A 14,921-nucleotide genomic window follows, 5' to 3' on the forward strand; every position below is an offset into this window, starting at 1 on the left:
AACAAATCATCGACACAAGAAACAGTGATGATCAGGAATTTCGTACTTGCTTTGCATTTCAAAGCTCACATATTAAACATTTGCGGCACGTCAAAAGCCATTTGTAGCATTCCGTGAAGAATTTCAAAAGGTTGGCAAAGTGGGCTAGTTGGTAACTGTTCACGGAACGAGAAAGCAGGACGAGCATTTCAGAAAGCTCGAACTCTTCCGTTTTCAGAATTGGTTTTGCGGAGAGTAAGCATATAGATGACTGTCAAGACCTGCAAATTTGATGTTTGAAATATAACCACTGAATTCGTAAACCCCACTATACTTAAAAGGCGCACTTGCATTGAGCAAGTCCAGAGCCCAAATACGGCTCGAGAGAGCTCGACTTGAGCACGACCAAGAGAGAAACTTGTAAGCCTGTACCACGACCGCTGGATGTTTTTTTTTTTTTTCCATCCAGTGGCCGTGTTTGTACACAGAGCGGAGGTAATTTCACCCCCCGCTTGCCCCCCTTCCTCCCATTATTTGCACCAGTGTCAAGGTTACAACGTGCTATGCAGCGATAGTGGTTTCTCAACTGCTCCAAAGAGATTTCGGCGCAGGGCACTTTAGCACAAGGAATCTGTGCGCAAGATTGTCAGGATCACAAATACTTCTAACACCGTGGTCAGGATCCGTCGACGGTTTCGGAGTTCCGGTTTGCCATCCCCACACTTAACGAGTCAAATCCGAGCCAAGCCGAGACAGAGTGCAAAATGGCGGTGGGCCGAGCGTGCATGTGTTTGTGGCATGGTCTCAGACCAAAACTGACGACACCAGTCCGCAGTGGTCCATCTCTGTTGAGGAGCTGGTCTACGTGGTCGCCACCATCGAGGCAACCGCACCGATGGTCTGCCTTTCGCAAGCGGTGGGACTCTATCCCTGCGTTGCGTCGCGGCTTGGCCGACGCAGGTGCCGGCGGCAGTGGATCCGGTAGCGGTGCTGGCAGTGGTGCTTCGGGCCGATCAGCGGACCAGTTTTCACAACGAGCCATGAAATACACGTTCGTTGCTTTCGGCGCGATGTTCACCGGCGTCGGTGGTTTCTTGGTTGTCTCTTGGGGTGCGTATGAGCTGGGAATGCGAACGGGATGTCTCACTCCTAATTCTTTGCAGGTGCACCTCCTTTGGATGAACAAGGCAATGAGGTGAGCATGATTTCGTTCCATCGCCATCCCAGAACAAACTGATGAAACGCATTCCTTACTTATTTTTCTGACGCTTGTCTCTCCGTGAGCGAAACGATTGACGCGTTGACGTTGAGTGATCTAACGCGTTCACAACACCTCTTCCCGTCCGATCATGCTGTTGTCATCTTTCGTTTCCAGATAAAGGATGAGTTCAGCCACAGTAAGTAGAGGCAAGGTTGGTGCGAGGCGCATGACCCATCCTATATGGCTGACACCTTTCAGTGCCTCGCTGGAAAGCCCATTTGTACAGGACATACAAAGAGCTCCAGCTATACAACAAGGTACGGAACCTTCACTCGTGTCGTTGCGCAATCACTGGCGAATACAATGAAACCACCAGCACATATATTACCTAACGTGAAATCGCTGCCAGCTTTAGAACAACAGGTACCGGGGCACGTTTGTAAGGCACACCCGAAAAGTTCACCAGACAGGACGAGCGTTCACTTTAGACAAATTATTGCTTTCAGAAACCCACCAGGTTGTAAAGTCACAGCTACATCAAAACGCATGTTTTTGTGTGTGTGTGTGTGTTTCATCTCTTTTTTGAGCCTCTAGTGCTATTGTGGCAGCCAGCTTTCAAGCGTGTTGGCAAGTAGTGGCTATGACCTGATTCCGTGTGTCACCGTAATGCCCTCCAGAGCCCTTGAGAAAAGCACTGCTGAAGTCGCAGTCCTTGCATTTGCACCCTCATGCAAAAAATCTAAAGAGAAAAGGATGGGGACTTGTAGCATTTACTGGATATGGCAAGACATATTTCTCCAGCATGCAAGCCAGCGAACTTGTCAGGGCGAGGCCCCATCACTTATGTAATAATACTTAATCGATAATATGAGTAGGTGCATTCTCATTAGTTTTATTGCAAACTAAATTTCTGCATTCCTACTGATGTTGTCATTCCACTTTTGGTGGTATGGTTATTGAATAACTGTGTGCGTATCACTCCTGCAGGTCCTAGCTGATGGCTGTCGCACTGTTGTACTCCTCCGCTTTCAGGATACGAGTTAACCAGCATTTTAATGCTAGTAGCATTCTTTGGCCAGCACGCCAAGCTATTGGTGCCTCTGATTAGACCCACTCCATAGTCCAGGGTCTGACGTCACCTGGACAACCGCACTTGACCTCCTACATAAGCGAATCGTGCAGTGTAGTCGTTGTCCCAAACCTCGGTGTTCTATTCTCATGACGGAAATAGTGTCACCTGTTGTAGCCAACCACTTTTTTTTTTACCACTTTGTCACAGCAGATTAATCTGTAATGTGAATTCACCGCGGTTCTCTAGTCATAGTTTACAGCTGCCTGCACAAAGGTCGCAGGATCAAATCGCAAATGCATTTCAATGGAAGCAAAATGCTAGAAACCTATGAGCTTAGATTTAAGTGCACCTTTAAGGGACCGACAACTGATTTTTTTTCACCCAGTTTTTTCCGGCGCGACAGATAGCTTACCCGTCGTAGTGCTCGTAGGAGCAGTAGTTAATCCCAAAATCACAAAGTTATTTTATAAGCAGTGTTCTTTCATCTGAAAGGCTCTGAACACGAATGTGCCTTTTTGTCCAGCGATGCTGAAAATCGATCGCGATGCTGGTAGTCCTTCTAGTGACTTGTGCACACTGTCGTTCTACTTTTGCAGGAGTTCCTGTAACTATACTTAACCATGTTTATTCTGAGCTTTAAAACTATTTTTGAAAATGACAACATGTTACAATGAGACAATGTGGCTTTATTCTTCTTCTCTGTATTTGTACCGCGCTGCATTTGCGTGTGCGCAAGGTTGTTTGCGCCTGTGTCGTGGATGGCTTGTCCCGTTGTCATTACTCTTTCGACACACGAGCCAAGCCAAGTCACTGAAAACGTCCATTTCATTTCATTTCATTTTATTACCTTAAAGGTCCCCAGGGGGACATTACATAAGGGGTGAGGTTACAAAAAAACGTACAAAAAAGCCATGAATTAGCTTGAAAAATGGCTTGTGACGCTATGCATAAATGTTGATGGACAGGTGATTGCTGCAATATGGTGGGGGAGGTCATTCCAGTCTTTTGCTGCACGAAGAAAAAATGAGGCAGCAAAAGTAACAGTGCGGGAGCGTTGACGGGCAACTTGAAAGACATGGCCAATGCGATATGACCTGCGAAATGGGGGGGAAATGTAAGGTTCGATTGCAAGTGGACTGTGAAAAAGTTTATGAAACAAGCAAAGGGTGGCAATGCGGCGGCGGGAAGATAGAGGGGACAGGCCAATTTCTTCTTTTAAAGATGACACGCTAATGTGATAGGCATATGAGGAATGAATGAATCTAGTAGCATGGTTTTGAAGTGATTCGAGTGCAGTAATGAGATACGCGTGTTGTGTGCTCCAAATTGACGATGCATATTCAAGCTTGCTTCTTACGAGGACTGTTATGCTAATAATTTTACATGGCGGGGTGCGTTGCGCAGATGATGTTTTAGGAAGCCGAGAGTACGATTAGCAGCTGCGATGATAGTCCGGATGTGCTCAGCCCAAGTTAGGTCACTGCACAAAGTTAGGCCAAGGTATTTGTAGGATTGCACAAGTTGAACAGGAGTGTTAGAGATTACGTAGGAAGTGGTGAGCGGGTTATGGCGACGCTGAAACGACACAAGTTTACATTTGTTAGGATTAAGTTCCATTTGCCACCGCTCACACCAACGCTGCACTTGGTTAATGTCACTTTGGAGGCTAATTTGATCAGATACATTCGTTACACATATGCCCTGCACATATGCGCGGCCTCCGAGTAGCAGTACACGTCATTTCTGAGACAAATTGTGAGTAGAAAACTCGCGCCACTCCAAGATCCTAGCGACCCGGAAACAGCGTGCACGGTTTCATGAATACACAGAAAAGTTGCTCAAGAGGCGTCGACGAGCGTAGGATCATTATGTCGTGTGAAGGCAGCGCCACTTTAATGCATACTTTAAACGCAGGCGTATATGTACATTTCTATGGAGTAATATCTTTAACTATAAAGAAGCAAAGCACATTTCAATACCAACAGGAAAATTGTTGACCGCGTACGCTAGTTTACAGTCACATGACAGGGCACATCAGATAATTGAAGTTTCTGCCACCAGGTGGCGCCGCAGGTTATTTTCACGATCTTCATTAAGAATTAAAAAGTATAACTCCACTTATCACGAAAAAAAAAAAAAAGGGGGGGGTTGGTTTGGGTCACTATGAGGGCAATCTTTCTATCCGTGCAGTCATCTCATGTCATGTCCTGGGCAGTTGTCGGTCCCTTTAAGAACACCAGAGGATAAAAATTTCCAGAAACCTCACCTGCGATGTCCCTTATCATCATATCACAGCTTTAGAATGTAAAATTCTAACCGTTATATTGTATGACCTGTAATTCACTGCTCTGTGTACTATACTTACTTTGTTCATCGTAAGCAAGAGTGAAGGCGGTTGTTATAAAAATCACTAATCCCTCTCGTATCCTGAGCTGTAGCGCATTAATTGCTCGTGCGCAGATGATCAAGGACCCATCCCGCGATAAGCTCCTGCCAGACCCGTTGACCGAGCCCTACTACCAGCCTCCGTACACGCTAGTCCTGGAGATGACCGGCGTTCTGGTGCACCCCGACTGGACGTACCAGACTGGCTGGCGTTTCAAGAAGAGGCCCGGCGTGAACCATTTCTTGCAGCAGGTTGGCGTGAACCATTTCTTGCAGCAGGTTGGACCACCCGCTCTTCGAAGTTGTCATCTACACTTCGGAACAGGGATTTGTGAGTATCCATTTTGCGGAAGGGCGGCTTATTATGCTGGGCGACAACTTTTTCTGACAGCACTGTGGAAGCTACGCCACCAAAGCAGATGCATGATGCCGCGCGCCAAGAAATACTACTTACTTAGGTTTACTGATAGTTTTCTCATTTGCCTTGCTGAAATAATTACTGCTTCATTTATCATGAGACTTATACAGTTGTGAAGGGTATAATACAGTTATTGTCTGCTTTGCAAGAATGCTTTTTTCTTTTTTTTTTTTCTATTTCTTAGACAGCACCACCTTTTCAGCCCACCCATTTTCCAAAAAACGTGGCGTCCATTACATGAGTGTACGGCCGCAAATGCACTGTTTAGTTCTCCAAGAAAAATGTACTCGTAATAGACGCTAAATTATATACTGAACAGTCTAAATGTTTTTCTTGTTCATAATGTGCTTTTTTAAACGTGTTGATGTTGTGAGTGAGCAAAACCGAAATCGGGGCACAATAGCCTTTGCCCCAATGTCAAGACAAGCTGCCGCCAAGTATGGTACTTGCTCAGCTTTTGACTATTCCTGTCACATAACCCTCTGTGGGTCAATTTTTTTTAACTTTCCCAGATGGTCAGCCTACTTTATTGCTGATTTTGATCACACAAAATGTGTTTAGATGGAAGGACATTGTAAAAAAAGATTGAGGAACGGTATTGTGGTGTCAGCGTCATTCAGAACTGCAAAATGTTCAATTTTATGTCAGAGTGTTGTATTCCTCGAAACAAGGGCCTGTGGTGAGAGTTGGAATAGTCATTGCCGTCGGTCGTGTCAAGAAAACGGGCAGCTTATTTGGCCATGTTGCCGCTTAGCCATTCATCTGAGCAACATGACGGAAGCTCGGTAATTTGACGAGATCAATAATACTTGGTAACCTTAGCCGATAGGATATCCTAAGAGCAGTGCCAGTGAACAAGTCCCACCACCCCTGCAAAGGAGTGTTAATAAAGATAAACATCAATTTTCATGCGGCTCCTGTCGCAATCGAAACCATCTGAGGGTGCTGCCACAGACTGCGCAATGCAGAATCAGTTCTTTTTATCTTCGTAAGAAGGTAGCACACTGACAGAGCTTCTGGCAAGTTCTAGGAGGTGGCAGTGAGCATGGACACTGGTTATAGTGCGAAGTTTCAAATGAAAGGTCGAAAGACCTTGCCGGATGAAAAACTGCCACCATACATGTATCGCAGAAGCCCTCAAGAGATTAAAGGACCCCTGACAGTAAAATCTTGTAACTTCTTTACTGTGAATTCTAGCTTTGTGTCTGATAATCACGTGATTCAGTCATACATGTTCTAACATATCATATAGTAATTAAACGCTCCCATTATTAATTTTGTCCCAATTTTGAACATTACTTCGAAACGCTAATCTAAAATCATAAACTAGCGCCTCACCACGGGATAGCACCAAAGATGACATGCACGGGATAGCACCAAAGATGGTGATGTTGAAAGTGCAGTTTTAATGAAGTCTAAAAAAATAAAGCGATATGGGTGCTTCAGTATGAGTTCAGCCTTTTGAGTGTTCACTAGACTGTCAAGAGCATGTCCCCTCAGGAAAAATAACATCCCTGGCATAAGCAGCCAGGATGATTTTGCATGCAGCCAAACAACACAGCGAGCAAGGACGGCACGAAAAAAAAAAAAAAAAAAAACCTCCCTCCCCCTCCAAATCGGGTGCTTTTTGTAGAACTGTGTGCGGCAGCACATCTTCTGTGACATTTACAATACTCGCTCAAAGCTTTCAACGACACAGGGAGTCTGTACTCTATCTGTATCACACCAGCGTTGATGTCGCAAATGCTGCCGAGTTAGATCAGTGGTCATCTTTACTGTGAAACATTTTAATATCATAAGGGGCCACATTGGCCACTAATTGTTTAGGAGGGCCAATGTATACAGAGCAAACAAACAACACAAACAATCAGGGTTTTGGTTTTGGTCTCAGCGTTAACATTGAACGGAACACTTGTATGGTGAAGGGAGTGAAAAGTGGTGACTTATTAGGAATAGGGAAAGGACAAGGGAGGACATTGTTCCCCACAATGAGATTAGACTGCCGTACAAATGCATTATCCTTATAGCATCGCTTGTCACCCTTGTCACAGCACCCTGTGAGGGAATGAATGATGCCTGAAAATCACTGCTAGTAAATTCATAATGCTGTGAATGGGCATGTAAGGGTACTTCTTTGATTTGTTTTTAATTGTTTAAACTCATTTGCAGACGGCATATCCTATCCTGGACACCCTAGATCCTCAGGGCTACATCATGTACAGATTGTTCCGAGACGCAACTCGGTACACAAAAAGGGCACCACGTCAAGGCAAGTCTTCATTTTACATTCACAACATCAAACAGTGCTACTTGTTTTGACTGCACTGACCTATCCTATCTGGATGTCAGGACTTGTTCCAACTTTCTCGTACCAAAACACCCTTATAACTAATTGGAGAAGTGTCAATGCATTATTTAGAAAAAAAAAATAGACCCATTTGATCTGATCTTCTCATCTGTGACTTGTATTTGTTGATGCTGTAATAGGTGCTGTGTTTCCCTTGGTACGGTGTTGTGCAATAATTTACAAGCTACCCATGAACATTGTGGACTAAGATTCCCGGTACGAATAGCTTCAAGCTTGAACGTACAAATGAGAAAACCAACTTATCTAGACCAGCAGATTACTGCCCTTCAAGAAAGTTCTGCCTAACCTTAGAAGTCCTCATTGTGAGAAAAATTAAAAGGGGCAGACTTTTCTTTTTCTTGATGGAATCTGAAACCCACACTGCAGGAAGCATGTTCTTGCTTATTTATTGTGGCTCTTTTTACATAGGGAAAGCCAGCTAATATTTACAGGTGGAGTCGTTTCTGTTTGAGTGAATTCAGTGGAATCCTATGATATACTAAGTAGGAATTGGTATCAGCCACAAATGTTCAAAGTTGGAAATGTCACTAAATGCTGGTGTTAAATTTTAATAAACATCAGAGCATCCTATTTTGTTTTTTGGCATTTTCCGGTGTATACCTAGGTACTCAAGTAACTGACACGAGTAGCCCTGCGAGCCTACATCACACATATGTTGACCCTGTATAAGCGAGCTGAATTATTAGTTACGCTTTAGTTGGGGCGTTACTTTCGGTACCTTCAACTCACTTTTCTTGCGCTCGGATACCACAGAGAACTGCACTGATGTCACATCTTTAATGAGCAAGGCTGCCAGATGTGTGACCAATGTGCAGACAACATGGCTGCAAGACGACAGAATGGGTGCATCATAATGTTTTTGGTGTATTTAGCAATAGATCAAGGCTATCATTCTGTAATCGGCTATCAGCATGGGCATCGTGTGCATTACGTTTGTGATATATCTGTGCAGTGATATATCGTTTGTGATATATCTGTGCAGTGACTGTGTGCGATTTTTCAAGACTCATTGCTTCAAGGTTCTAAAACTCTGTTGTGAACTCCATTAGAACTTGGCTGCTCTGATGTTGGAACACTAGTGTGCACATCACGCAGGACCTCTCCTGTCTGAACCGGGACCTCTCTCGCGTCATAATGGTCGACTGGAGTGCCGAGGCCTGCTCGTTACAGCCGCGCAATGCGCTACGGCTACCTAAGTGGGACGGCAGTGATGAGGATCGCACGCTCATTGAGCTGGCCCAGTTTCTGCGCAGTGAGTTCTTGCCATCCTATTTCTAATTTTTTTTGTTGCTTGTTTGGAGCAGCAGCGCAAATGTAGCTTACTCTGGGCACATTATTTTCTCGTGCACATCATTTAGCTATGCGTGAGTCGAACACACTACAAAGTGGTGGAATATGTGTGTTACTGTTGCTGTGTTTGGCATTGCCTGAAGTTAAATCCTGTGTTGGTACAACTATGTATTGAAGCTGTAATTGAGCCCAGACTGTTATCATCGGTACCTTAATTAAGGGTCTGAGAGCTTGGGTGAGAGGATGAACATTGTAGAAACACTGAACACTCATGAAATGCTGCACAAACAGAAACATGACAGAAAATGCCACAGTAGGGTAGCGCACGCCTGCTACGCCCTGGCATAGCATTGTTTCGGCATGTAAAACCCAGAATTTAATCTCTCAGCACTGCTTTGGTGTATGTCAGATGATGCAAATTTATTCGAATATGCTTAGTTTTTTTTTTTTTCGCTCTCTCTCAAGTTATAACACTTTGTTTGATTCCAGCTATTGCCACAAGCGAGGGTGGAGGATGTGCGGACAGTGCTGGACTACTACAGCCAGTTTGACAATCCATTGGAGGCATTCAAGGAAAACCAAAAGAAACTCCAGGCATGTCACTCAAGCAGTATAAGCATAAGGCACTAGCAAAGGGAGGGGCTGGAAGGCTTGTCCCTTGATGACGTGGAAATTTATTGAAAGACTTAGAAAGAGTGTCTTAGAAAGTCATTGTGGGGAAGTTTTCAGCGCCCATTCAGAAAATGAAGATGCAAGAGAAGCAGACAAACAAGCTCTTTCCTTGCGTCTTTTTCTGTTACATGCATGCTGGAAACTTTCCATAATGAATTTCTGGCAACTCACCTTCTAGCGTATTCTTAAACTATTCTGCTTCCTGTTGACACCTCACGTTTGACGTGATTTTTCTTTTTCTCCTTTTTTTCTTTCTTTTTTAAGACAGTGCTGACCTTGACCTCTTCTACCAGCAGTAAATAGTTGAGTAGTACAAGGACATCCGAATAAAGAAATAGGTACTGTGGGGCTCAGTTGAGCATTTTTCATAATGCGTATAAGGGATAGCATTACATGTTGCCAAGTTATTCTGTCTTTAAATTTACTTAAGTTTAGTGTTACAATGAAATGTTGCCAAGCTCGTAGATGGTGTTCTGCAGAACAGCCTGGATCGGGTATTGTCGCTCAGTTGCGTGTTCTTCACCAGCTTCTGGCGGCACAGCTATGCAGCTTTCTCTTAGCGGCCCAGAGCGTTACACCTCTGCACCGTGCCATGCTCACTTTACCTTTCCTGTTGTCGAGCACTACCCCTAGTCACCATCTAGAGCACTATCAACTTTCAGTTTTGAAGAATTCGATCTACGAGTGACCGCGTGCACAGCCTCGAATATGATGTAATCTGTTCGCCATCTTTTCGTTCGCACTTCTGCTTCCCATGACAGCCGAGTAACGCTCCCCTCAATAAAATATGGGCCAGTCCCAAAGAAGCGCATTCTAGCAAAGCTTCCCCTTCAGTCTTGTGACTTCAACTACCGTATTTACGTGCGTAACACAAGCACGTGATAGTGTCAGCTAAATGTCGCCTTATGCCGCCTGAAGATGCCTAGTTAACTGCTACCGTTGGCTATTGACTCTTATAACACATTTTCTTCATTCAGTCTTAGTTCAGTGATAGAGACGTCTGTTCCTTTTCCTTGTGACCTGCCTTGGATGAGTTCGTGCACGTGACCAGCACGTTCCTCACATAAAGCATGCTGCCTGCAATTTGCAGGAAGAGAAGCAGCAGGCGCCCCCTGGAGCCAAGCCCCAGCCAACGATCTTGGGCCATGGGACTTTGGAAACGGCAGTGACGATGTTGTGCTTTGTGGGACTCTCGAACAGTGGTGGTTGGCGCCGCCAACCATGTTAGTTGAATGGAGTGGACGTTGCCAGTAGAAGAGTGCTCGCCGTTTATAGAACGGACTGAATGTGAGAGCACACGTCTGTTTTGTCGTGCGCGCAACTGCCACTGAAACGAGACTGAGTAGGCGCACAAGACGGTATTGAATAACGTTCTCTTTGTGTGCGTCTGCAGAAGAGGTGCACACTTCCTTGTGCATCATTGGTTATGCACACAGGTGCGCAACTAAACCCGAAACTCCACAAACATTTTTTCTTTCATTAGGAAGGAATGTTGTAGAATGAAATTGGTACGATCTAGTGGGATCTTTCAGAATGGTCTTGTTGCGAATGCCTGGTGTTACATCATGCTGCATTTTGCCCGTTGTAAAATTTAGTGCTGCTGCATTCTACGCAACTTGCACATAGATCACCACATCGAGCAATTGCTGAAAGCAGCTGCTAAACATAGTCACTTTGTGTTGTTGGAGGTGCTGTGGTCGCGTAGGACATTTACTAATATAGACTTCACGCGGATCACGTACACGAAGGGTGCTTGTTCTGTCTTTAGAGCTAATCCACAACTCGCGCTAGCGTGAAACTGTTTGAAATAACAGCGCAGAAAGGGTTTTCTTTTTTTCTTGCTGGATTCAGCCAAAGTTAGGTAGGGGTACTTGCATTGATGCGTGTGGCATCAGTTTTTTCTATATTCAAATTTGGGGAACTGAGTTTTCTTGCGAGTCTGGCACAACTACAACATAGAGTTGTCTGTACTTCTGTGTAAATAAAGTGAATGATGTAAAGTATGGAAGTAGCAGCAGTGGGTTTATACAACATCACTCGAGCTTTCTTAGTGCCCCCTGGAGCACTTTTAGTATTAGTAGGGACGGACGAATGTCCAAGCTCTTCGAACCAATATTAAAGTACTGCTCGAATTTGCTCCGACACGAACTTGAAGGGGTACTCACAAAATTTCATGGCCGAGATAGCCTGCTGGATTGATTTCTTTTGAACATGCTTATATCATTTGCAAAATATCGGCAGCGAATATACCTTAGGAGGTATTTTACATGAATTTTGAAGTTTGAATTCTGAAGGTATTGACACCATCAAAGGTAACCTTGTACGTCACCCCACGCCCTTTTTGGTTTTTCGTCCAATAAATTCAGTTGTTAGATGCGCTTTGTGTTAGCCCAGTTTTTGTCATCCTTAACTTTGTAGCGTGGCCTTTACCTACAAAGGTGACCCCCCTGCTTCCTTCACGTCACAATACTGCAGTCAATAAAACAATTTGTGATGATGTCATAGCTGCCATTCGTCTTTTGCCGGGGTTTTTTCCAGCAGTGGCTCGAGAGTCTGTGGCTGCAGCGCAAGCGTTTAAAGCTTTGTTTCATGACACTCCTGACCTGTTTCCTGTTCAGAAGAACTTCTCGATGCGGGGCAGGGTGAAAGTGCGTCACAGTACTGTGTGCTGACGTGGTTGAAAGCTGCACCCGCTAGGTGGTGATTGATAGTTACACCCAGCGGCTTGTATTTGAAGCTCTCTCGTACAGAAACTGGTTGGTAATAAGGAGCTTGTAAGTATCTGTCGCACTGCAGCAAACGATGTGCGTGTTGTGACAAACAGGCCATCGGCAACACATTGCAGCAAAAAAACAGCAGGTCGAAATTTTTGTGTCAGTACCCGCTTTCAAAAGGTACTGACACCAATATCTGGAGGTGTGTTGACACTGCCATACAAATCTCTCGTGTGTGTGTGTGTGTGTGCGTGCGTGCATGTGTGTGCATGTGTGTAGGCAGCCCTGAGCAAGTGTGAGGGCTCAGCAATGCTGGCAAGAAATTATGGGAAATATCCCGCATGGGATGCGAAACAGCAGCAGTCCGCACGGCGTGGACGTGGATGCTGGAAGAATGGTTCGAGGTAAAGCTCAGTGTAGCATTTACTCGAGTAAACGTTTATTTGAAACGCAAAGACACAGGAGGGCGGGTTGGGTTTTGTGTAAGTTTCATAACAGATAAACGAGCTGGAAGTGTTTTCACGCGACATGCGGTCGAGCATTGCGAGCGGTGGAGAGTGTGAAGTGAGAGAGAAGTGTTTTGCGAGCGGGGTGAAGGAGCCGGCAGCTTATGTGATGTGATTCTTATGTGATTATTAAGTGAAAAAAAGATAAAAGTAAGGCCCCGTAACTGTCTCCGAGGGGGAGGACACCTCAACAGTAGCTCACGAGGGATTGGGGGGCAAGGAGTAATTAAAAGGTATAAGAGATAGAAAGAGGGGGAGGAGGAGAGCGTGGCACAGGGACAGTGACATCCAGAAGTAAGGAGAACATAGGAAAGATGGACACGGTCGCAGAAGTCTGAGGACGGGGCACCACTCAGTGAGAGCTCTTGTCGGCGTCAGGAGATGGCGTAGGGCGAGCCAGTCGGCCAGAGCTGCGCTGTCATGGGAGATCACAGGGGCACAACCGGTCCTCGCGCTGTGGCAGACGAGCTGCGGGTGAGGGCGAGAGTGACGTCAGCGCACAACTGCGAAAGAAGCATGCGAGGGCAGCGTGACGTCAACGCGCAGCTGGGGGTGCGTGGCCTACTTGGCACTGCTCAAACACCTGAAGCGGAGGGGAACGCGTTGAGGCGTGTTTGTATGGATGCACGTACATACAGCATTACACACGTGAGTCAGAGAGGTGCTTTGTATCTAATATTTTGATATCAAAGTCAATTTCCCCGAGACGCAGCCTACAAACATTGATACTAGCTTGTAATCAGGCTACAGTACAAATTCTGGTCATTTCTCACAGCAGTGTGGCTAGTTGTGATATCAGGCACCAAAACGTACCAAATGACCGCTTGTGCGCCTTCAAAACATTCAAAATGACCGCTTGTGCGTCACCGACAATGCCGTGGGGGTCATAGAGATGTGACGATACGAGCTCGTACTGTGTTGTGATGTCACAGTGCAGTAGGGGAACCAAAACTAACTTTCAAAAACAGACTAATTACTTTCTCAGGGTTGCACTTATGCTTAGCAGTACATTTCCAAGGCTTTTGAAGGCTTGGTCTATCATTTGATGCAAAAAAAAAGTGGCAATTGAAAGTTTTTGGGTCAGAGAGAGAGAGAGAAAAACTTTATTGTGTCAGTACCTCTTTAAATTATTCAAACTGAACGAATAGGCCTATATTGACCGCGTGTAACTGCTTGAAATGGCGGTTTCACTGCAGCGTGGGGCTGCTATGCTGAGAAACCACCTTTTCAAAAAAAGATTATTGCGCACCGCCTCAAACCCACACTTAAAGGGTAAAGTGTGCAAGTTCTCTCACCTGTTGTTGTTTTTCTTAGTTTAAAAGCGTGTTTAAGGCTATGTGTGCCAAAAGTAGGAAATTTAAAACTTGACGTTTTTTACCGCTTGTAAGTTGGGCCTTATTGCTTGATATACTGCTAATATTGTAATTTCCCTACTCATTGAAAAGAAAAATGCTATTTTTTATATGCGATGCATGCAATTCAAACTATTTGATTCAAAACTAATCGAACTTCAAATTCACTATTCGCCCATCCAAGCTTTTTAGGCATTACAGCTGCCATTGTAAGTGCTGAAGCAGGCGCAAGCAGAAATCAGGCCATGAATTAGTTTATCTGCATCCAATGTGGCTTGCATTCAATTTCCAGTTATAAATGAAGATGCTTTGTGCCATAGAAATTAACAAACATCGTTATCTATAAGGTTTGATAGATTGCACTGGATCGTTAAGAGTCGCTTCGCATTTCGTATAGTCTCCACGAAGAGTTTCGGTAGCGCGCAATTGGCGCCAATCATGGAAGACTTGCTTACAATGACAAAATTTAAGTGCAAAATGCATGATCTTTCTCATTTTGCTGACAAAACTTACTGCGTAGCTTGCACAGCATTACATATTCAAGAGTTCAACGGAGTACCATCTGGCCAGTTAAAAGCATTGTTAAAGAACAGGTCACTGACCAATGTCAAAACAAAACAAAATGGGGTTTTGGGATCAAGTTGATCCCTTGTTCACTATGGAACAACAGCTAAGCAGCAGATTCCTAAGTGGAGTTGAGCACATGACACAAATTTCCGGAGTGCACGTGGTTTAGGGTGCCAGATGATCTACTGAATGTGTTACTTGTTATTGTGTTACTTCCACAGCATTGTAAATAACGTATGAAATAGAATATACGGCTATTAATACTTAGCCGATTGCTACTATGTAGGATGCAGTGCCGAATCCCGTATCTTAATGTGAATATGGCAAGCCAGGTGGTGAAGAAACAAGTGACGAATGAAAAAAAAATTGCAGACAGAAGTTCGGTGCAATGAAGTTC

The 14,921-nt window shown here is 44.7% G+C and overlaps 1 pseudogene; it reads left to right on the top strand.

Annotated features, from left to right (window-relative positions):
- The first annotated feature begins 719 nt into the window (after positions 1-719).
- On the top strand, positions 720-10,609 carry LOC142795476 (mitochondrial import inner membrane translocase subunit TIM50-like; annotated as a pseudogene).
- The last annotated feature ends 4,312 nt before the right edge of the window (positions 10,610-14,921 follow it).

This window comes from Rhipicephalus microplus, unplaced genomic scaffold (genome assembly GCF_043290135.1).
Source record: "Rhipicephalus microplus isolate Deutch F79 unplaced genomic scaffold, USDA_Rmic scaffold_693, whole genome shotgun sequence".
NCBI classification, from domain to species: domain Eukaryota; kingdom Metazoa; phylum Arthropoda; class Arachnida; order Ixodida; family Ixodidae; genus Rhipicephalus; species Rhipicephalus microplus.